A 23263-nucleotide genomic window follows, 5' to 3' on the forward strand; every position below is an offset into this window, starting at 1 on the left:
CTCTTCATGTGGCTTAAGCTTCTTCATGGCGTGAGGGTAGTCAGACTTCCTGCAAGATGGCTAAGGGCTCCAAATGCTGGTGGTGTTCCTGTAAGCAAGGTGAAAGCTGTATTGCATTTTATGACCTGGTCTCCAAAGTCACACATCATCACTTCCGCTGCATTTTACTGGGCACAGATAAGTCACAAAGTCCAGCCCCCATTCAGGGAGAGTGGATTTAGATCCTCTCTCTCAATGGGAGAAATGTTCAAGAGTTTACAGGTATGTTTAATTTACAGACACGTCATGTATAGAATAATAAACTGGTTACTCTGCAGAAATGGCTACTTCTTGTTACCTTCTCCAGAAGGGATTCTACACTCAAGTACGCCCCCTTTTATTACTGGAAATCACCAAGACATCTATGTATGCTAATGAAGAACACCTTACTTTCTCTCTTTAGCTTCTGAAGCCCCACTGCGTGCAGAAGTAAATGCAGGTCCTTGACCATGGGATGCACTTTGTCTCCTCCGGGACACTCCCTCCCCAATCGCAGTGCTGCCGTGGGCACAGTGGAGGTGCTGAAACCTGTGGCACTGTGACCTTAGAAACAAGCCAGTCTGTGTTCTGAGCAGAAAGAGAAAGGGCGCCTCCCTTGGTGTTGAACTGTGTTCTGTTCTGTGGGTACCAAAGTCTTAACAGGCATTTTAGTCACAGTTCTTTTAGGTCTGCTCACCATGCCCTTTTCCCCTAAGGCACTCACGTATTCACAGGAAGCTGGAAAACCAATCTAGGTGAGAAGCCATGTTCAGAACATTGCTCCAGCCTATGACTGAGACACTGCTGAGACGTCTTGCTGATATGTCTGACCCTCTCTTCCCTGGAGATGAGTCTATTTCCAGCTGGTGTTTCTATGTTGAAACCTGCATTCTAACAGACATGGGGTAATTCTACCCTTCAGCCAGACCTACCCAGCCAGATCTGATCCCACATTAATATAGTCAATGACTAGAAAGCAAACAGACTCTCGGAAGTGTCCACAGCTCCAACCACAGTTAATGATGTATAGATAATAACAATTCAATATTTTATTTATGAATCAAGGTCATCATTACAAATAACACATCTTGTATTATTTAATAGATGGCTACTCTCAGAAGTTATTTAGGTGTGAATACAAAATTGAATCATAGAGTTGATTCAGCACAACCTTCCTGCTGAGAGACACATGGAATCTCCTTTGTGGAATTTCAGACTCTGTCTAAATCCTTTAGTGATGGGATCTTCACTCATGCTGTACATGGGACTGTAATTTTTTTTTTCTGAGGTTGAATTGAAATCCTCTTCTTATGATATGATTCTGGTCTGAATTTTGCCTTCTGGAGTAACATGGGATGAGCTTATTCTATGTAATTCCTTTCAAATAGTTAAAGGAAGTCCTTCCTTTAGTTATCACCTCAAAGCATTCTCTCTTCTTTCTGTGTACTCTTTTCAGGGTTCTTCTTAAAATGTGGTCCCATGAATTGAACACTGTTCCACATTTTGGTCCAACCAACAATGAATAAAATTTGTGATTGCAGTGACCTAGGAATCATGCTTTTGTTAATATAATAAAAAACCATATAAGCAATCCCCCACCCGATTATTGGTATGTATGAAACTTGCAGCCAACAAAAACTTTTCTTTTTCCTTTTCCAAGTGAGAGGAGGGGAGAAGAGAGACAGACTCCTGCATGCACCCTGACTGGGATCTATTTAGCAACAACCATCTGGGGCCAATGCTTTGCCCATCTTGGGCTATGGTTGCAATCAAGCTATTTTTAGCACTTGAGGCAGAGGCTCCATGGAACCATCTTCAGTGCCCAGGACAGATGCACTTGAACCAATCGAGCCATGGCTGTGGGAGGGGAAGAGAGAAAAAGAGAGAAAAGGGGGAGGGGGAGGGGTGGAGAAGTAGATGGTTGTTTCTCCTGTGTCCTGACCAGGAATTGAACCTGGAATATCCAGATGCCAGGTCTATGCTCTACCATTGAGCCAACTCACTGGTCAAGGCCAAAACTCTGTGTGTGTGTGTGTGTGTGTGTGTGTGTGTTTAATGAAATCCTGCTACATCAAGTCTAGATTTTTAGTCTTTTCAGCATCATTGTCATCTCTACTGAACTCACATTTCCCATACTTTTTAATTCTTGAAGGAAGGCCTTGCTTTTAGATTCATGAAATTTGTTAGATATATTTCTAACATTTACCAAAAGATAGTTATATCAGTATATTATTTCATCTTATAACTTCTTGCTTATATTATACTTCAGTGTGTTAGTAAGATACAGAATTCTTTGAAATATACTTCTTGGATTTTATAATTTTGGGTGTTAAAATTTTTTTTAAGTTTGCTTTCATTGTGAGGTATGGTAGACTATATACAGTGTGCTACCTTTTTGTAAGAAACAAGGGGAAACTTGTATCTGATAAAAAATGGGTAGGAATGAGGTGGAGGGAATAAGGTGGGATGGAGAATTTTCTGAGTATATATTTTTTTATTGACTTTATTGGGGTAACATTGATTAATAAAATTATATAGGTTTCATGTGTGCAGTTCTGTAAAACACCATCTGTATATTGTATAGTGTGATCACCACCCCAAGTCAAGTCTCCTTCCATCACCATTTATTCTCTCTTTACCCTCTTCTACCTCTCTCCACCCCCTGTTATATATTTTAAGATAGTCTACTCAGCCTTGGCTTGTTTGCTCAGTGGTAGAGCATCAGCTCGGCATGTTAAAGTCTGAGGTTCGATTCCCGGTCAGGGCACACAGGATAAGTGCCCATCTGCTTTTCCACTCTTCCCCCTCTCCTTTCTCTCTCTCTCTCTCTCTTCCCTTCCCACAGCCCAGGCTCCATTGGAGCAACGTTGGCCCCAGGTGTTGAGGATGGCTCTATGGCCTCTGCCTCAGGCGCTAGAATGGCTCCCGTTGCAGTGAAGCAACACTCCAGATAGGAAGAGCATCACTTCCTAGTCGGCATGCCAAGTGGATTCCGGTCCGGCACATGCGGGAGTCTGTCTTTCTGCTTCCCTCCTTCTCACTTCAGAAAAATACAAAGAAATAAAAATAAATAAATAAATAAATAAATAAAGATAGTCTACTCTAGGACTCATGTAAATAAATGAAAAAAAGTAAAATTTAATAAAATGAACTTAATTGTATATCAAATTGATACCGTAACAAACACAGAGAAAATAATTCAAGTGGCTTTGGAATGTAATTTTCTGACTGCAGACCATCATAGATTTACCTGTGTCAAATTAGCAACACTGAAACTGTTTCCCAGATTCCTCTTCCACAAATGCATTTGTGAGGGTAACTCTTGGGACAACAGCTCTCTTCTGTATACCAGAAATGACGGTAACTGCTACCATTTTGAGGGGATACCCCTTTATGGGGGTGGCTTCTCCTGCAGGACCCTGTCACTGCAATTGTGATGACAGCCTGAGGTAGTGAGAGTCTGGCTTATAGTGCAGTCCCTTGCATTCCAGCTCCACCTCACAGGTCACACTTTATCCTTGCCTGTCCCAGGTAACCTCCACCTTTTCTTGCCGACTCTCTGCCCTGAGGGTTTTAGATTCTGGCAGTGGACACCCAGCCTCATCTAGACTGTGCAACCAGCTCCACATTGCATAAGATCAAATCCCTTTGATACATTCCTTATTATGTACATTTCCTAGTGCTTCTGCTTCTAAGTACTGACCAGAATATATCCTAAGGACAAAATGAACTGCAAGCAAATCTTTTAATTTTACTTAGGAGGTTTATTGTTGGTAGTGATACTGGTTTCGTAATTCTGAAACAATTTGTATTTATTGTGAGTTAGAGCAAATGAGTACATATATTGATGTTGGGAATCTGGGTTCTTATGTGGAAAAAGTAAAAAACCTGTACAGAACACAGAAGTTGAAGAAGAACCCTGTGATGTTGGATTTGAATTGGAAGTAGCAGTATTAATGTGGGATTTAGGTGAAAATATATACATGCACATTTACATAGACATTATATAACTTTAAGAAGAATGTATGCTAGTTAATATATAGAGAAGGGGTGATAGAATTAGAAATATTTACTATGTAAGTATAAATGCATAGACCAAGTAAGTATATATATATGCATATGTGTATATACACTTATATAATATATATACTATGTATAGATATAGATAAAGTCTTAGCTCTGCCCAGTGGAAGAGGTGCCTAGGAGTAGCAATAAGTATACCTGATGGCTGGATTTTAATTTTAAAAATGTCATTTTCCACTAAAAGTAACAAGGGCTCCTTTGAGAAATGGTTGATTCCAGATCTGGGGCAGGAAATATATAAATTGAACTTGTACGGGATGCATCTTGGTGCACTCAAGAGCAAGGGCATGACAGAGTTATAAAATCATCATTTTGCAACTGTCAAAGTAATCATTGCTTCAGGTCAGGACCATCAGTTGTTGCTAAAACTATTATTGAGTAAAACAGTGTTGGGGAACAGGACAGCCTCATGCTTTAAAATACCGCCTCACAAATATCTTATTAATTATAAATGGAGAAGTATACATTTACAATGGAGAGATCTGACAGTCACTAAATTAACCAAACTCTTATACTTAGCATCACCAACAGGTGACAATTCAACGTTATGTAAGCCCTGACAGGAAGGCATCATCTATTTGGCATTTGTGCCAAATGGTGTTTAACCTGAATGTCACCATGTGGAAACAATCGAATCCAGAATGTGGGGCATTATATAAGACAACTAACTCTAACTCAAAAAAATTCAATATCACAAAAGGCAAAAAGTCAAGAGCAGAAAGTCAAGGGGGCTATTCTAGATTAATTAAAAGGAATTAAAGAGACCTAACAACCAAATGCAAAACATGAACCATAACTGAATCCTAGATAAGAAAATAAACTATAGGAGGCATTTTGGGGACAATTGGGAAAATTTACATATGGGCTGTATATTAAGTGATAATGGTAAATTAATGTTGATTAATATCCTTGTTTTTATAAGATGGTGATGAAGTGTTTAGGGCTGAAATGTCATCGTGTTTGAAATTTTAAATAGAAAAATTGCAGGAAGAAAAAGAAAAGGTGACAAAATATTAACAATTTGAGAATCTGGATGAAGGATTCATCTTGAAGTAGTATGTTTGTAATATTGTTTTTAACTTTTCTGTACATTTGAGATTTAAAAAAATGTTGGAGGAAATTTTTCTTTTATTATATAAAAGTAATACATACTTACGGTAATGAAACACTGTGATAAGTTTCCAAGGAAATGTTTTTTTCAGGCAATTGAAAACTCATTAGGCATCTATTACTATTAATATAGCATTAATTTGGCTCTGGCCAGTTGGCTCAGTGGTAGAGTGTCGGCCCTGCATGCAGATGTCCCCGAAGAGGCACCCATCTGCTTCTCTACCCTTCTCCTCCCTGTTATTTCTCCTTGCCCACCCCCCTCAGCCAGTGCTCAATTAAAGCAAGTTAGATGGAGTTGGCCCTGGGCTCTGTGGATGGCTCCATGCCTTCCACCTCAGGTGGAGCTCCGTTGCTGCCCAGATGGGCAGAGCATCGCCCCCTAGTGGGCTTGTCAGGTGCATCCCAGTCAGGGTGCATGCAGGAGTCTACTCTCTGCCTCACCCCTCTCACTGAATAGAAAATATATAAATAAATAAATATATATATATATATATATATATATATATATTATCTGCCAAGGATCTATTCCTGATAATTCTATTTTGATAATGCCTTTTGTTTTCTGATATTTTGGAATTAAACCTTTTGTATCATGATTTATAAGTAATAAGAGCCTAATAAGACAAGAATTTTGTTGTGTCTTGCTCAGGTTTTAATAAGACCCTATAATGTAGCTCTGTGTTATCAGCTAGAAATTTTCTCATATCTTAAATTCTTAGTATTATTTGAAGTATGTATTTTTTATTACAAACATTTGCAGCAAAACCTTAGTGGTATCTTCTCATTCTTAAGATATTTTTGTGGTGTCTCATTTTTCATTTCTTCATTCATTCAGCAAATATTTATTGCATACTCATCAAGTGCCAGACACTGTGCTAGGCTTTTTTTTTTTTTTTCTCTGAAGTTGTAAATGGGGAGGCAGTCAGACAGACTCCCGCATCTGCCCGACCGGGATCCATCTGGCACGCCCACCAGGGCTCTGCCCATCTTGGGGCGTAGCTCTGCCACAATCAGAGCCATTCCAGCGCCTGAGGCAGAGGCCACCGAGCCATCCTCAGCGCCCGGGCAATCACTGCTCCAGTGGAACCTTGGCTGCGAGAGGGGAAGAGAGAGACAGAAAAGAAGGAGAGGGGGAGAGGTGGAGAAGCAGATGGGCGCCTCTCCTGTGTGCCCTGGCCGGGAATCGAACCTGGGACTCCTGCACGCCAGGCCGACGCTCTACCACTGAGCCAACTGGCCAGGGCTGTGCTAGGCTTTTATGTAACCTGAACAATAATGAGAGTCTTAGACTTTATTTTTGTTTGCTTGAATGCCATTGTCCTGGGAGAACCTTGTATATAGTAGACTGTTAAAGAGCTCATCTTTAATAGTACCCAAATTTTACAGACATAACTTCTACTACTGTTATTTTGTACATTTAATGTCTCTAATGCCTATTTTCAAATTTGGCCACAATAGAGATATAAATTTAGGATAGATTGGAATATTGATAAAATATCAAGTGTTGGCCCAGGCCGGTTGGCTCAGCGGTAGAGCGTCGGCCTAGCGTGCGGAGGACCCGGGTTCGATTTCCGGCCAGGGCACACAGGAGAAGCGCCCATTTGCTTCTCCACCCCTCCGCGGCGCTTTCCTCTCTGTCTCTCTCTTCCCCTCCCGCAGCCAAGGCTCCATTGGAGCAAAGATGGCCCGGGCGCTGGGGATGGCTCTGTGGCCTCTGCCTCAGGCGCTAGAGTGGCTCTGGTCGCAACATGGCGACGCCCAGGATGGGCAGAGCATCGCCCCCTGGTGGGCAGAGCGTCGCCCCTGGTGGGCGTGCCGGGTGGATCCCGGTCGGGCGCATGCGGGAGTCTGTCTGACTGTTTCTCCCTGTTTCCAGCTTCAGAAAAATGAAAAAAAAAAAAAAAAAATCAAGTGTTGAGTCTGTGTCCCTATTTACAGATAATATGATTGAATATGAAGAAAATCCTCTGGACTCTAGAAAGCAACCACTAAAACTAATAAGTGAATTTAGCATGGTCCCAGGATACAAAGTCATATACAAAAATCAGTTATTCACTTAATACTATAAGAAATAGTTGGAAAAATGAAAAATTTTAAAACACTCCATTTATAATAATTTTACAAAACATAAAGTACTTAGAAATAAATTGAACGACCTGACCTGTGGTGGTGCAGTGGGTAGAGCATTAACCTGGAATGCTGAGGTTGCCAATTTGAAACTCTGAATTTGCTTGGTCCAGGCACATGTGAAAAGCAACTACTATGAGTTAATGCTTCTCACTCCCCCTTTCTCTCTCTCTAAAGTCAACAAATAAAAATCGTTTTTAAAAAATAAATAAATCTGACAAATAATATGTAAAACTTCTACACTGAAAATTATAAAACATTGCTGAGAGAAATTATATAAGATCTTTAAAAATGATGAAACATACCATATTCATGTGTGAAATAATGAGAAATAGATGTCTTTGCCCCGAATTCCTGACACAGGGCTCCTGAAACACTTATAAATAGGGGTGCTAGAAGAATCTGTGTTCTAACATTTAGTTTTTGACCCCAGTTCCTAGCCCAGAGTTCCTAAAGCTCTTGTAATTTTCTAAGTGTTAAGAGCACTAGGAGCTTTTTTGTTCTAGAATTTGGTCTTTGACCCGGGTTCCTGACAGGGCTCCTAAATCCCTTGGAATTTCCTGGGTGGTAGGAATGTCTCTTGTTCTCATGAGGTGACTGGGTGAACTCCCGGGTGGCTCCTGGCTGGGGGGCTGGTCGCCCGAAGGTCAAGCCCTGATTAGAAGCTTGGAATGTTCAGCCCCACTCATTCTCTGGACAGGGAAGGGAGCTGGAAATGGAGTTTATCAAACCTATGTGATGCAGCCTCCATAAAAATGCCAATAGTGTGGGTTTCAAAGAGCTGTTCAGTTGGTGAACACAATGATGTACTGGAAGGGTGATGCTGTTGTAATGTAATTTAATTCGCGAGTTCCACAGAGACACCAAGGTAGGTTATAGGAGAATTTTAGGAGGAGTTTTATTATTAAGCCGGAGACATGCACGAGGCATTATGAAACCCAAATCGTGACGCCCAGAATTTAGCTCTGAGGCTGGTTATATAGACATGATCACATACTGGTTGAGGGGGAAAGAAGGCGGAGCATGGTACAAAAGTCATTTACTAACAAGCTTATTGAGTTTTTGCTGTCTTGTTACAATGTTGATCTATACTATAGATCCTATAGATTTTATAGGATCTATCAAAAGGAAAAAAACATCCCTACACACTAAGACCATAAGATAACACAGTAGTGATGAATGTTTTACATACCTGACAAAGATATTCCCAGACCTTCTAGGATTTACAGGATTTATAACCCATCCCTGTCACCACAAGAGTGGGAAATGTTTAGTTTAGGATAAGGAGACAAGCTAAATGAAGTTACTTTTGCTAAGAGTGTTGGGGTTAACTTATTAGGAAGTCTAAAGCTAGTCCCCGTTTGCTTAGTTTACAAGTTTTGCACATATAAAGAATTTAAAAATGATAATTTAGAGAACATATAAAAAGTTACAGAATACAGATTTTCACGCAAGGAAGGGGGGAGCTCGTGATCCCTTTGTCTAGAGCAGGGGTCCCCAAACTTTTTACACAGAGGGCAAGTTCACTGTCCCTCAGACCATTGGAAGGTCAGACTATAAAAAAACTATGAACAAATCCTTATGCACACTGCACATATCTTATTTTAAAGTAAGAAAACAAAATGGGAACAAATACAATATTTAAAATAAAGAACAAGTAAATTTAAATCAACAAGCTGACCAGTATTTCAATGGGAACTATGCTCCTGTCACTGACCACCAATGAAAGAGGTGCCCCTTCCGAAAGTGCAGCGGGGGCCGGATAAATGGCCTCAGGGGGCCGCATGTGGCCCGCGGGCCGTAGTTTGGGGACCCCTGGTCTAGAGGAATACATCATTCTTATGACTTCCAGGATGGGAGGAAGAGTCAGGATTAGTGTAGGAATTTTTAATTCAAGTACTTAAACATTGTTTCATAAAGGCTTTTAAGAAAGGAGAAGAGGAAGGGGTTTTCAGATAGGTTCTATCTTCTTTGCTCTGTCTAGCAAGTGGTGTCAATCCTTCCGGAGAACTATAGGAAATAGTTAAACTATGACTAGCTGATTATTGTCCCTGTAAACTCTTCTTGTTTTTTCTTCCTCAGAAAGGAGGGGTAAGGGGGCCTGACTTTTCCTTTTAAAATACGAAGTTTAACAATTTTTGCAATTCCTCGGCACCTTGTCACAATGCAACCCAACCCCATGCCCCTGTACCTGGGCCCTCCCAAAACCTTGCTCTGTGGAACTCTTCATTCGGCTGTTCATCTGCATACTTTGTCATATCCTTTATACACAATCAACAGGCATAATGTGTGTTCCCCTGAGTTCTGTGAGCTGTACTAAGCAAATAATCAAATCTGATAAGGTAGAGATCATGGGAACCTCTGATTATAGCAACGTGATACAGAAGTTGTGGGTAACCTGAGCACCTTCTACTGCAATTGGTATCTGAATTGGGGGGAGGGGACAGTCTCATGGGACCGAGCCATTAACCTGTGGGATCTGATGCTGTTTGCAGGTAGATAGTGTCAGAATTGAGTTAAATTGTAGGACTTCCAGCTGGTGTCACAGAATTGCTTGGTGTGGGAAGAAACCCACACGTCTAGAGTCAGTAGTGTTTTGAATGTGGTAGCATGAGAGTAAAGGCAAGACAGCGCAGGATGAGGACTGGGTTTTTCCTAAACACATAGATTGGCCAATTCAGTATTATTAAAATAGCCGTTTTCCTCCAGGTGCACCTCAACGCAATCTCAGTCATAATCTCAGTAGGCTTTTGTTTCTTTTAATTGAAAGTCGCTTTAAAAAATTTGTATGGAAGCAAAAAGGGCTTAGAATATTTAAAGCAATTTTGTAAAAGAAGAACAAAGTTGGAGGGCTAACATTGCCTGACTTCACTATTTACTATAAATATAAAAGTATCAATGCAGCATAGTACCGGTATAAGGATAAACAAATAGAACTGAAGAGAAATCTGGGGAACATACACACAGTTTTATAATTATTTGATTTTCAACAAAGATGCCAAAGCAACACGACAAGGAAGATTTTTTCAACAAATTTTGTAGAACTGGATATAAATGTGTATTTTAAAAAATGAACCTGGCCTGACCTGTGGTGGCGCAGTGGGATAAAGCGTCGACCTGGAACACTGAGGTTGCCGGTTCGAAACCTTGGGCTTGCCAGGTCAAGGCACATATGGGAGTTGATGCTTCCTGCTCCTCCCCTTTCTCTCTCTCTCTCTCTCTCTCTCTCTCTCTCTCTCTCTCTCTCTCTCCCCCCCTCTAAAAATCAATAAATTAAAAAAAATGAACCTTAACAACTATCTCATAAATAAAGTGTACCTTAACAATTATCTCAACTATCTCATCTATAAGAATTAATTCTGGATTGAATATAGAATTTAAAAGTATAAAGCATCTTAAAGAAAAGGTAGGAGAGGCCCTGGCTGGTTGGCTCGGCGGTAGAGAATTGGCCCAGTGTGTGGAAGTCCTGGGTTTGATTCCCGGCCAGGGCACACAGGAGAAGCGCCCATCTGCTTCTGCACCATTCCCCCTCTCCTTTCTCTCTATCTCTCTCTTCCTCTCCCACAGCCAAGGCACCATTGGAGCAAAATTGGCCTGGGCGCTGAGGGTGGCTCCATGGCCTCCACCTCAGGCGCTAGAATGGCTCCGGCCACAATGGAGCAATGCCCCAGATGGGCAGAGCATCGCCCCCTGGTGGGCATGTCAGGTGGATCCCGGTCAGGTGCATGCAGGAGCCTGTCTGCCTGGCGCCCCCCCCTTCTCACTTTGGAAAAATATACCAAAAAAAAAAAAAGGAAAGAAAAGGTAGGAGAATGTCTTTGTGACTTACTGGTAAGCAGAGGTTCCTGGAACACAAACCTTTCTAGCCATAAAACAATAGATGGGAAAAGGGGAGATATTTTTCAAAAGTTACAAACTTTTAGTTACAAGGTGAATTCAAGTTCTGAAGAGCTAATATATAGCTTCGTGTGTTGTATACTTATTTGCTAAGAAAGTAGGTCTCAAGTGTTCTCACTGTACACACACATGCACACACACACAAAATATAACTATGTAAGGTGAAGGATATGTTAATTGAATGTTAATTGGCTTGTTTTTGGTAACCATTTTACAGTGTATATGTATATGGAAACATCACCTTGTATACTTTAAATGTATATAATTTTTATTTGTCAATCATACATCAATAAAGCTAGAAAAGAAAGAATAGATTGGTAAATTAGACTGTTTATAAAAAAATCTTTAAGAACGTGAGGTGATATTTCACATCTCACTGTGGTTTTAATTTGCATTTTTCTGATGATTAGTGACATTGAGCATCTTTTCATCTGTCGGCCATCTGTATGTCTTCTTTGGAGAACTGTCTATTGAAGTTCTTTGCCCATTTTTAAATCATGTTTAGATTTTTTGCTGTTTTGAGTTGTAAATTTTTTTTTTTTTTGTATTTTTCTGAAGCTGGAAAGGGGAGAGACAGTCAGACAGACTCCCGCATGCGCCCGACCGGGATCCACCCGGCACGCCCACCAGGGGGCGATGCTCTGCCCCTCTGGGGCATCGCTCTGCCGCAACCAGAGCCACTCTAGCGCCTGGGGCAGAGGCCAAGTAGCCATCCCCAGCGCCCGGGCCATTTTTGCTCCAATGGAGCCTTGGCTGCGGGAGGGGAAGAGAGAGACAGAGAGGAAGGAGGGGGTGGGGGTGGAGAAGCAAATGGGCGCTTCTCCTATGTGCCCTGGCCGGGAATCAAACCCGGGTCCCCCGCACGCCAGGCCGACGCTCTACTGCTGAGCCAACTGGCCAGGGCCGAGTTGTAAATTTTTTTATATATTCCAGATATTAACCCTTTATCAAATATAGTTTATACATACGTTCTCCCATTTTGTGTGGTGACTTTCTACTATGTTGTTTGTATCCTTTGATGCACAGTTTTTAATCTTGATGTAGTTCAATCTATTTTTACTTTTGTTGCCAATGCTTTTCACGTCATGTCCAAGGAACTGTTGTTAAATTCAGTAGCGAGAAGCTTTTCTCCTTTGTTTTTTACTAAGAGCTTTATAGTGTTTATATTGATGTTTAGGTCTGTGATTCATTTTGAGTTAATGTTTGTAAATAGTGTAAGGAAAGGATCTAACTTCACTCTTTCACATCTGAATACCTAGTTTTCCTGGCATCATTTGTTGAAAAGACTGTCCTTTCCCCATTAAATGGTCTTTACAACCTTGTCAAAAATCATTTGACCACATACATGAGGAATTATTTCTGGGCTTTCTTTTCTATTGTGTTGCTCTGTATGTCTGTCTTTATGCCAGTACCACACTGTTAAACATATATAGTTAACATCTATCATTTTGACACTGTCCAAAATTATTTAGTATTTCTATCCTCCTAAAACAATACAGATCTTGCATACTTTAACCATCCTCCTCTGCCTTTTAACTTTTTAAATAGTATTAAGTTATCTTTTGGAAACACAAAGAAACTAGTTATGTTTAAGTTACCATTAGTTGTTATTTACCAACTTTAAATTAATTTTATCCATTTCTGGGCTTTCCATTAAAGCCCAGATTTATTGATTCTGTGATTTCCCCCCCAAAGTCCTCCCTTCTTTTGCTGAAGAGCATTTGTACTGATTTTTAAGTTTTTGTCCGTTAGCTCAAAATCCACTCTTCTCTCCTCTGCTCTGTGATGCTGGACCTGGGACTTCGCAGACCAAATTGCTCCCGTGTTGGCTGGCTTCCTGTTAGGCTTGGCCAACAAGAGACGCTAGAAGTAGGCTGGAAACCTGGAGAAAAGAGAAGTGACTTGCTCTTTCTTATTTATGTGTCATTCCTGTTAGCATTGCCTCGGACTCTTTCCACACTCCACCCCTCCCTCTGCATCTGAGGTCCAAAGAAACCACTTTTTATTTGGCTAAATTTGGGGGTGTGTGTGGCAGATGAAGACCCATAATCTTACTACCCTGATAAAGTTGTTTTTGTATGCAGATAGTTTTGAAAAAAATAAAATAAAAGCTTTGCTGAAATGTAATCTCCTTACCATAAAATTCACCCATTTAAAAATTACAGTTCAGTGGTTTTTAATATATTCAGAGTCATGCAACTATCACCACAATCTAATTTCAGAACATTTTCATCACCTCCTAAAGAAACTCATACTCATTAGCATCCTGATAAAATCATTTTTTGTTTCACATTCCCTGTAGACCTTAACCAGGTAAATATTCATTTTTATCCAATTATAATCATGGTGGACTTTAACATTTTTTTTTAACAGAGCCAGAGAAAGAGTCAGAGACAGGAATAGACAGGGACAGACAGGAACGGAGAGATGAGAAGCATCAATCATTAGTTTTTCATTGGGCATTGCGACTCCTTAGTTGTTCATTGATTGCTTTCTCATATGTGCCTTGACCGTGGGCCTTCAGCAGACCAAGTAACCCCTTGCTCGAGCCAGCGACCTTGGGTCCAAGCTGGTGAGCTTTGCTCAAACCAGATGAGCCCACGCTCAAGCTGGCGATCTTGGGGTCTCGAACCTGGGTCCTCGGCATCCCAGTCTGACGCTCTATCCACTGCGCCACTGCCTGGTCAGGCATATTTTGTTTACTTTAAGATGTTTTTACTTTACATTGGAAGAACTTTCTGTTTCTATAGTTTTACTAGTCACTACTTAAAAATTTTATGTAAGATGTCACTGTGGGGGCTAACATGATTAACCAAGGAAGATCAATCATTTCCTTCTAAAGCAAGATTCTACAGTGCTGTCCCAGAAAGTGGACTGGAGGTTTTTCTTAGGCCTGCCCTGTCTCATTTCTGGACAGTTGTATTTGGTTGGCAAGAGATCAGATAAAAACAATGTCAGACATTCCAGACCTTATCAGCATGCCTTCTGGCTTGGCACTCACCCTGGGCAGGCCACACTCACGTGCTGTGGCAGCCTGTTTTACAGGTACTCAAACAGACTGTGGTCAGAATGGGCAGGTTCCAAAGTCTTTATGTCAATTAGAGTTTCTCACCCACAGGGCATATGTGTCTGTTTGTTTGTTTTTTGCTGGGAAGACTAAGGATCAAGAGGACTCTAAGGATCTTCTCCTAAGAGACATCTAAGCCTCTGTATTTCACCATGTATTTTAAGACATGGGAAGCTTATAAGACTTATTGATTATCCTTGAAAGAAGTCTCAGCAGAACCACTGTCTTTGGCTGCAAAATTTCAGAGGCCACCATTCCCAAAAGCTACAATATGAAAGGCACATCCTAGTGTGCATAGTGTAACCGGGACCAATGTCCTAGCAGCCTGGGTGTTGGCCAACAAATTTATAAGTACCACAGGCTGAGGAGGATAACATATCCTCAAGCACTTTTCTGCATATACAAGATTTAAATAGAGTGTTTCACTGAATTTGTACATTAAACCAGTGGAGTTGCTATGGCTCTCCTTCATGCTTCCCTCCCCACGTCATCTTTCTTGAGGTATAATTGATGAATAAAAATTGTATACATTTAAGGTATGCAACTTAATGTTTTAATATATGTATACATTGTGAAATAATTGCCACCATCAAGCTAATTAAGTTATCTATCACCTCACAATTACCATTTTCTTGTTCTTTTTGTTGTTGTGAGAACACTTAAGATCTCCCCTCTTACCAAATTTCAAGCACACAATACACTATTTGCTGCGAACCAGCGCAGCTAGTAATCCCAGGTCCTGAGTGGGAACAGCACGGAATTAAGAAAGTAAGCTTAAGGAGGAAAAGGATGGACTCGGGAGATCTCTTTGCAACGCAAGAGATAGGTTGCAAAAAGCAACCCTCCATCCTCCAACCTGCTTTGTTTATAGGGCAAACTCAGGCCATTATCAAATCAAAGAGATCATTAAAGCAAAGTCACATTTTCAAGGTATCCCAAGAATTCTACCAAGTGCAGAAAACTCCCACCAAAAATAACATCTTAACTTCACAAAACAAAGGATAAAAAGAAGCTTGCCTCAAGTTTTTCCGAGGGATATGGTGGGTAGGACGAGTATAAACAATCCAGCTAACATAAAGATGTGGAAAAAAGCCTTTAGCAACTTCACTAAGCAAGTGAGGTGGGGGATTGGGCAGACTGTCAGCTTACTGCCAGTTCCCCACACCTCTGTCCCCCAAAAATCTGGACTGCAAAGACCCTGTTGGCTTTCGGTCCCCAACAACTATTTTTAACTAGGGTCACATTGCTGTACGTTGTTACATCTGCAGAACTCATTCATCTTCCATCACTGGAACTCTGTACCCCTGGCTCACCCTCTCCCCGTTTCCCCCTCCATCCAGCCTCTGGGAACCGGCACCCAACTGTCTGCTTCTATGAGTCTGTGCTTTTACACATGCCGTTCCCTCTGGCCAAGGCGTTCTTTCCCCGCAGCCTCTCATGACTGAGCTCCATTATTCCTCCCCAGCTCCCCTCGCTTTCACCTTCCTAAGGCTGGTGCCATCGCTGTCCCTCTGGGCCCCACTGTGGTAACATCCTGCACATATCTCTACCATGAGGCTTATTGACATAGGACAGTCAGCTCTTTGCCTATGTCTCCTCCAAAAGATCTCATCATGTCTTCTGAGCATTGGAAAGTATTCAATAATATTCACTGAATTTACAGATGAGACACCGAGGACCAGGGCATTGTCCCAAAATCACAAATCTTTGACCTCAAATCCCAAGTTCTTTTACTTTATCATGTTGGAGGTTTCTCTGTCTGTCTGTCTCCAGTCAAAGTCCCAACTGCCAGCATTTGTGTGAGTGTTTTGAAGCTGGTGTGTCGCTTCATATGACCACTGCATCAAACAAGCAGATCTTACAGGAGTGTAATCGGAGAACTCATCTTTACCTTGGCCTCCCTCCCTCTTCCAGCGCAGAGCATCTGTGGAGGGAAGGCCTCTTCACCTCCGCTCCCACCCCTTCTTGCTAACCAAGGTTTTTGGGGTCCCCAAGGTTGAAGGGGGTGAAAAAAGAAGGAAAGACAGAGCTGGAAAGCAGGGCTGGCAGGAAGACCCTTCACTCAGGTGCAAAACTTAAAGGGGCTCATCAGTAGTCAAGATAAATATTCATGCGATATTTTTAAACGTCTTATGCAAAAACTCCAGGATGAACAACATACCAAAAAATGTAAATAAAGACAGCTGTTGTTGTTTTTTTGTTTGTTTGTTTTGTTTCATGACCTTGAGTTATTGTGCAATGGGAACAGTGTTTCTAATCAGTGCAAGGGCCACCAGGTCATCGTGTCTGTTGATGGGTGTGTTTATGAGGGTTTACAATGGTGTGGGAACAGATTGTGCAACCCAGGACCTCATATGTAATCATGGTTTTCAATTGTAGAGCTTTTCTTCACTTTTCCCCTTGGTTCGACATGTGGGAGAACATTTTGAAAAGTAGGGGGCACAGATCTTTCTTGTGGCCTCGGGCTTCACTCTGGCTTGGCATGGCACTGCAGGGACGTTTTTCTTTTACATTTGGGTGATGGCTTTGCGATTCTAGGCCTGCCGGCTGCTTAAAACTGACATGATTTCTCCTGGGAGTTTTCTTGGGTTCCTTGGAGGCAGCCCCTGGGAACATCTGGCTACTTTTCCCGCGATGTGGGAGAAGTGTTTCCCACGGCTGGGCCAGGTCTCTGGACTTTAGGAGGTTTGCTCCTCATAGACTCTTTTCTTCTGCCACCCTTCATCCCTGCATCAGGTCCTGGGGCGGGACTTAAAATTGTTTCGGGCTAGCTTTCTACTGGGAGGGCCACAGTGGTCTTAAAAATGCTCCAGCATAGCCCTGGCTGGTTGGCACAGTGGTAGAGCGTTGGCCTGGCGTGCAGAAGTCCCTGGTTCGATTCCCGGCCAGGGCACACAGGAGAAGTGCCCATCTGCTTCTCCACCCCACCCCCTCTTCTTCCTTTCTGTCTTTCTCTTCCCCTCCCACAGCCAAGGCTCCATTGGAGCAAAGATGGCCCAGGCGCTGGGGATGGCTCCTCGGCCTCTGCCCCAGGCGCTAGAGTGGCTCTGGTCTCAGCAGAGCGACCCCACGGAGGGGCAGAGCATCTCCCCCTGGTGGGCAGAGTGTCACCCCCTGGTGGGCGTGCCAGGTGGATCCTGGTCTGGCGCATGTGGGAGTCTGTCTGACTGTCTCTCCCCCTTTCTAGCTTCAGAAAAATACAAAAAAAATAAATAAATAAAATGCTCCAGCATCTTTTTCTCTGACATACTCTGGAGATCGGGCCCCGCAGCAGCCCCCACCCCACCCTCCCACTCTCTCTATCCCACTGCTGGATCTGATGTCAGTCCTGCTCTGGCTTTAGGGTTTCCAGGTGGGGTTCAGGTGCCAGGCCGTTGCTGTCTTTCCTCACTTGATACACAGGGAGAAGGACCTCCCAAAACGCTCCCTAGGGGGCAGGAGGGAGAACCGCAGCGCAATTTTGTGCAAGCAAATTTTGTCACAAATTCTTTTCCTTTTTCAACCATTTGCTTCCTTATACGCTCAATGTGGTGAAGGTTTTTAAGAGCCTTCGTACCAGTTTTCAGATAGCTACTGAAAAATTTCTTTAGGGTGGTCTATTTCAAAACTCTCTTTGGTATCAGATTTCTGTAGTCTCGTGGTCTGAACTGACCATTCCATGTGAACATCCTGCTACTCTTATAATGTAGAGACATTTTTATCTTAAAGATCTAGACATGGTGAGAGAAAAGAAGTGGTGAATTAAGATTCTCCAGCTCTGTTCTTAAAGGCAGGACTCTGCATTAAAAAAGAAAAATCTTAAACTGGAACCTGTGGAATCCTTGCGCAAGGTATGACAATAGAGTCAATACCTGGAACATCACCTGGAGTGTTCTTACCTGAGTCACGGCCAAGTCATTCATTTCTGACTCATCAGGCGTCCTACTGAGAGTGACTAAAACTCACAGGTCATGATCCCAAAGAGGGAAGCAGCTACAGCCTCATTGTCAATTCTGATGTTATATGTTAAAGACTTAAAAACTTGGAAGAGCTATTTAATGGTTCGCTGTTTTATTAATTTTCTCTGGAAATCAAATTCTCTGTGTGCAATGTCAAAGTACAGGTCAGCCAAGTTTCTTAGTAATTCACAGATTCAAAATGAACAGAATTCAGTTATCTGAGGTTTGTCTGTGACTGTTTTCATCTTGCTGTAATAATATCATGTAATATTGCGATGGAAGATTAGTAGCCATCCTCGGGTCAGTTGAGCTGCATTGTCTTTCTGGTAGCATTCCTTATAAAATTTAGCTTACTTAAGAAAACCGCCTGACCTGTGGTGGCGCAGTGGATAAAGTGTCGACCTGGAAATGCTGAGGTCGCCGGTTCAAAACCCTGGGCTTGCCTGGTCAAGGCACATATGGGAGTTGATGCTTCCTGCTCCTCCCCCTTCTCTCTTTCTGTCTCTCTGTCTCTCTCTCCCCCCCCGACTCTCTCTCTCCCTCTCTCTCTCCTTTCTAAAATGAATAAAATAAAATGAAAAAGAAAAAGAAAACCCTAATCCAAGTCAGTGTTTCTCCGAGTCTGTTGTAAACTGAAATAAGGTAATGCTATAGAGTAGGACATTGTTTACATTGTGTTAGCTCGATCTGACATTCATTCATCATGTTAAATATCATTTCTTCAGTGAAGCTTATGGAATGGCAAGGCTCTTTAATAATAGGCTGCAAGGTTCCTGGGGACAGGAACCACGTGTGTCTTGCCCACTGCTGTGTCTCCAGGACCTAGCACAGAGCAAGAACAAAGTAGGTGATCCATTCTGATCAGTGAATAGATTCATTTACCCAGTTGTATGTGGCAGGCCCAGTGTTTGGTAATGACATATAAAAAGGAGAGATGAGGTCCCTGCCCTGAAACAGCTCTTGGTCCTTTTAGGAGAGACCAAAAATTGCCACACAGCATGGAAAGCATCTGGGTAGAGCATGTCTACGTTTGTGTGGGAAGATAGAGGAGGGGTAGGTGTGCATTGTGTGGAGCACGGAGGAGGGGTAGGTCTGCATGTGTGGGAGCACAGAGGAAGGGCAGGTGTGCGTTGTGTGGGAACACGGAGGAGGGGTAGGTCTGTGTGTGTGGGAGCACGGAGGAGGGGTAGGTCTGCGTGTGTGGGAGCAAGGAGGAGGGGTAGGTGTGCGTGTGTGGGAGCACAGAGGAAGGGCAGGTGTGCGTTGTGTGGGAACACGGAGGAGGGGTAGGTGTGTGTGTGTGGGAGCACAGAGGAGGGGCAGGTGTGCGTTGTGTGGGAACACGGAGGAGGGGTAGGTCTGTGTGTGTGGGAGCACGGAGGAGGGGTAGGTGTGCGTTGTGTGGGAGCATGAAGGAGGGGTACGTCTGTGTTGTGTGGGAGCACGGAGGAGGGGTAGGTGTGTGTTGTGTGAGAGCACGGAGGAGGGGTAGGTCTGCATGTGTGGGAGCACGGAGGAGGGGTAGGTGTGCGTTGTGTGGAGCACGGAGGAGGGGTAGGTGTGCGTTGTGTGGGAGCACGGAGGAGGGGTAGGTCTGCGTGTGTGGGAGCAAGGAGGAGGGGTAGGTCTGCGTGTGTGGGAGCACGGAGGAGGGGTAGGTGTGCGTGTGTGGGAGCACGGAGGAGGGGTAGGTCTGCGTGTGTGGGAGCAAGGAGGAGGGGTAGGTCTGCGTGTGTGGGAGCACGGAGGAGGGGTAGGTGTGCGTGTGTGGGAGCACGGAGGAGGGGTAGGTGTGCGTGTGTGGGAGCACGGAGGAGGGGTAGGTCTGCGTGTGTGGGAGCACGGAGGAGGGGTAGGTGTGCATTGTGTGGAGCACGGAGGAGGGGTAGGTGTGCGTTGTGTGGGAGCACGGAGGAGGGGTAGGTCTGCGTGTGTGGGAGCAAGGAGGAGGGGTAGGTCTGCGTGTGTGGGAGCACGGAGGAGGGGTAGGTGTGCGTGTGTGGGAGCACGGAGGAGGGGTAGGTCTGCGTGTGTGGGAGCAAGGAGGAGGGGTAGGTCTGCGTGTGTGGGAGCACGGAGGAGGGGTAGGTGTGCGTGTGTGGGAGCACGGAGGAGGGGTAGGTCTGCGTGTGTGGGAGCACGGAGGAGGGGTAGGTCTGCGTGTGTGGGAGCACGGAGGAGGGGTAGGTGTGCATTGTGTGGAGCACGGAGGAGGGGTAGGTGTGCATTGTGTGGGAGCACGGAGGAGGGGTAGGTCTGCGTGTGTGGGAGCATGAAGGAGGGGTAGGTGTGCGTTGTGTGGGATCACGGAGGAGGAGTAGGTCTGCGTGTGTGGGAGCACGGTGGAGGGGTAGGTGTGCGTTGTGTGGGAGCACGGAGGAGGGGTAGGTCTGCGTGTGTGGGAGCACGGAGGAGGGGTAGGTCTGCGTGTGTGGGAGCACGAAGGAGGGGTAGGTGTGCGTTGTGTGGGATCACGGAGGAGGAGTAGGTCTGCGTGTGTGGGAGCACGGTGGAGGGGTAGGTGTGCGTTGTGTGGGAGCATGAAGGAGGGGTACGTCTGCGTTGTGTGGGAGCACGGAGGAGGGGTAGGTGTGTGTTGTGTGAGAGCACGGAGGAGGGGTAGGTCTGCATGTGTGGGAGCACGGAGGAGGGGTAGGTGTGCATTGTGTGGAGCACGGAGGAGGGGTAGGTGTGCGTTGTGTGGGAGCACGGAGGAGGGGTAGGTCTGCGTGTGTGGGAGCACGAAGGAGGGGTAGGTCTGCGTGTGTGGGAGCACGAAGGAGGGGTAGGTGTGCATTGTGTGGGATCACGGAGGAGGAGTAGGTCTGCGTGTGTGGGAGCACGGAGGAGGGAGGAGGGGTAAGTGTGCGTTGTGTGGGAACAGGGAGGAGGGGTAGGTCTGCGTGTGTGGGAGCACGGAGGAGGGGCAGGTGTGCGTTGTGTGGGAACACGGAGGAGGGGCAGGTGTGCGTTGTGTGGGAACACGGAGGAGGAGTAGGTCTGCGTGTGTGGGAGCACGGAGGAGGGGTAGGTGTGCCATTGTGTGGGAGCACGAAGAGGTTATAGAACACAGTCTGGGCGAGGGCAGAGGGGATGTGGGCGTGGCTCAGAGAAAGCATTTTGAAGTGGTGTTGCCCAATTGTGCAAGGACCAGTAAAAGCTGATGGCCCATGCAATGAAATTTCCAACCTGCTAGATCCTTTCATGAGGAGAGTGGGGAAGTTGTTTTGATCTGAACTTCAGCTTCCTGATACCCACAGGGAGCCTCAGAATTAAGATTTACAGCGCTCTCCAAAGGAGTTAGGTGGGACATGAGGTCCTTGCGTTTTGAATGTACACATTTAATTCATTAGTTTGTTATATGTAAACATGCAAAGTAAATCAATAATTTTTGTAAAAAAAAAAACCTGTCAGAGCAGTAAAGGATAAATTGAACATTCAAAAGGAGAGGCCAACGGTGTGTTTGTGTATCAGCACTGCTCAGAGGCACAGTCTCAGAGGTGCCCTGGTTGCGAGTTGGGGGTGGTGGTGGTTCTCAATCACTTCCCTCCTAGCGTTCCTCCGAAGACACATGACCGTATGTTGCATCAGACCCAAATAACATGGTTGGGCTGAACAGACTGTGTACAGCTGCTTGCTCTTTGCCTTGTAGCCACTCCCATCCTTCTCCCCAAGGTCACATGACTGCCCCTGATGCTTGTTCTGTGCCTGGCCAGGGCTCCTTTTCACTCCTGCCCCTTCTGGGTACCTCAGTTACTCACTCTCTTGGACAGCAGAACTTGGTGTGGGGACCACCTCTGTGTCATCTCCCAAGATGTCATCCCAGAACAGTGAGATTTAGTCTCATCACACATGGTGATCTTCCTGTCCTGCCCCATGGAATTATTTGGTTAATTGTTTTAATTTTCTGTTTCTTTTTGCATTCAAAGACATGATCTTGGTATTCATATCTTAGTTTTTGGTTTTTTTCTTTGGGAAAAGCAACCAAAGATACCGTACTGCCCGGGGAGTGGGGCAGTAACAGTGGAATCTAAGCTCAGAGAACCCGGTTCCAGTCAAACCAGTGTCACTCTTAGCTTTTTAACTTCTGGAGAAGTGGTGTTCTTATGTTTAAAACAGTCGCTGGACTAGTATGGGGTGTTGTCTCAGATATTGTCCCACGTTTCGTTAAACAGATTCTCACTAAGCAGAGAGGAAGTATTTGGTCTTACAAGGAAGACAGGGGCGACACATTATTGATATTGTTGATAATGCGCAGAAACAGTATTAATTGCACCTCTCTCCGTCTCTCTCTTTTATACACACACACACACACACACACACACACTCTTACACTTGATGAGAACATTTAAGTTAAAGGAAATCAGCTTAACAGAAACCCAATGGTGAGTGTAAGGTTAGCATTCTTCATAAATGTTTTGATAATTGTCCACTTGTTATGAAGTTCTGCTTGAGAAGATTGGTTCTTATGGTGCAACTTGAGAACTTCCTTCATTGTTTATTCCACTCCAAAGCCAAGTGGGTCTCTATTACCTACTAGCCACTGATTTCGTTTGTTATCTTAAGGTCCAGGGCGTTCTGACACCACTGAGAGAGGGTCTCACCTGCCTGGCTTCTAACCAGGCAGGTTGCAATGAATGATCTGTATTTCTTGAAGGGGAAAAAAAGGTACAAAAATTTGTTGATATTTAGGTTTTGAAGAATATTCTCTCATTGAAAGGAGAACCAATTATACCTGTTTTTCTCCTGCGGGACAGTTGGCTCTGAATTTCTAGTATTGTGTGTGCGTGCATAGGTGCATGTACCTGTTTCAAATAAAGTAACAATTCCAGTTTGGCAACCCTTTAATTGCTGGGATTGTTAAAAAGATGATTATGCAAGTTGTTGCAGACAACCCAGTACCCTATAAAGTCATGCGGCAGGAACTAGGGATTTCTTAATTGACCACACGAACCTCGCAATAGATCGACTCCTCTCTGGGAACATCAGGCCAGGAGGTCTACCCGGAGGGTAGATTTGTGGG

This window comes from Saccopteryx bilineata, chromosome 2 (assembly GCF_036850765.1).
Source record: "Saccopteryx bilineata isolate mSacBil1 chromosome 2, mSacBil1_pri_phased_curated, whole genome shotgun sequence".
In the NCBI taxonomy this organism is placed as follows: Eukaryota; Metazoa; Chordata; class Mammalia; order Chiroptera; family Emballonuridae; genus Saccopteryx; species Saccopteryx bilineata.